The sequence below is a fragment of the Castanea sativa genome, chromosome 1 (assembly GCF_040712315.1).
Source record: "Castanea sativa cultivar Marrone di Chiusa Pesio chromosome 1, ASM4071231v1".
Taxonomy (NCBI): Eukaryota; Viridiplantae; Streptophyta; class Magnoliopsida; order Fagales; family Fagaceae; genus Castanea; species Castanea sativa.
Genome location: NC_134013.1, coordinates 41497363 through 41499360, shown reverse-complemented (window position 1 = coordinate 41499360; position 1998 = coordinate 41497363).

Here is a 1998-nt window from a genome sequence, read left to right as displayed (position 1 = left end):
TTATTTGTGGAGAATCAAGTCCAAAATTCACAATGTATAGAAAACAAAGGCTAATGGTGCTTTGACAAGAGAGAATCAATATGCTAAAAAAACAAAAGTGCTAAAAAAGCATGAAAACATAATAGGTCTGAAACTTCGACCCACAGTCATCGAGAAGAGGAAAATAAGGGAGGTTGTGAGGAAGAGAGAGAAGGTTCCCCTATACCCATATTTCAACCCCTAAGGTTCAAAATTGTGAGAATATTTACCGGCTCAGTGGGTTTTTGCTCTCAAGTTTCAGCTCTATGGGGAAAACGTGGTTCAACAGGTCTGAAACTTCGACTCACAGTCACCGAGAAGAGGAAATTGAGAGAGGTTGTGAGGAAGAGAGGGAAGGTTCCCCTGTACTCATATTTCCACCCCTAAGTTTCAGAATTGTGAGATTGTTGACTGGATGAATGGGTTTTTGCTCTGAAGTTTCAGCTCTCTAGTTAGAACGTGGTTGGTTGCTTTTGAATCTGATTGGGGCCTTTTGTATTGAACTTGGGGTGCTCTCAATGACTGTTTTTTGGTTAATAGAAGAGGCTTTGAACCCCAAGGTCTCAATCAAAGAGGTTATGATCAGATGTGCTTTAATTGGGTAAGAGAGTTGGCTTGCTTTTTACATAATTTGGGAAATGGAGTGACCTAAATTCATGGGCTGATGTTTCCTAGACATGGCAAGCCCTTGGAGTCTACATTTGGTTGTTGCAGCAGACAAGGCCAGCCACTTAGGGCCAGCTATGTGTTTTAGGTAAAAAATGGTTATAGCAGAAAAATTGGGCCATAGTCACCCAGAGCTTAAAAGCTGTTTTGGGGTGGAAATTTTGGGTACAAGACCTCCTCCATGAGCCTAAGGTGCTACCAGTGTCCCTTGCCCACTTGGTAGCACGTATGTGTTGGGCTCATGCAAAAGGTCCGAAAGGAACCGACTCACGCCCTCTAAACCACACTTCCTCAATTTCCCCCAATAATTCGCATGGGCTTGGGCCATGCTTAAAAAAAAATAAAAAATAAAAAATAATATAATACATGAATTGAGTCTACAAGGAAGTCGGGCTTGTAGAAAATGTGTCGCGAAAATGGGTATCAACATTAGCCCCCCAAGCATGTGTGGCGCTTGCGGCATACGTGTGAGTAGTTGATGTTTTCCCATCACTTGAAAATTTTGCGAATTTGGGAATTAGTCCATCTGAACGCTTCATTTTTTTGTTGAGAAGGTATGGATCGATGAAGCCCATTGGTAGAAATTTCTTGTTTGCTTGACAGATCACTTGTGTAGCAATATTGTTGTTTTGCTTATTTGCATGAGTCCATACTTGATTGTATGAATTTTGGTGTAAGGAAAGGCTAATAGTAAAACAAAATTGAGTAGCTGGCCTAATGTGTATCTGGAGCCCTTTAAGAGCATCCACATTCATTTTTCCTAATTCTATCCTATTTTACCATATTAAAAACCACTTTATCAATTATACAATACCATTTTTCAATTCACCAACATCCAAACTTCTATTTTACCATACTACACATTAAAATAATATTGTTTTTATTTGCCATTAACGAGAGAGAGAGAGAGGAGAGAGAAAGTGTTGGAATTTTTTAATAAAAAGGAGGAGAGAGAAAATTAAATAATATTATTTTTATTTGCCATTAAGCTACAGTGCATTCTAAATTTAGAATGACACTGTAGCCGGATTGTAAAAAAATTTACAATTCTTAACTTTTACAATATTCAATGAAGTGATGTTTTTGAGGTTAAATAAAAAATTGGGTTTACATTTGCCATTTGGCCTATACGTTGTGATGTTCTAAGACTTTTCCAATGAGCATTCTTGACTATTAAGGATATTTCTTCACTTGGTCAACAAAGTGGGCCCTAGCTTGTAAAACTTGCTCCACCAAATAACACATGACATAACCTTGAGATTTTGGTCAGCACCCTTCAACTCCAACGCCTCTTTCTACTATTTTTTTTTTTTT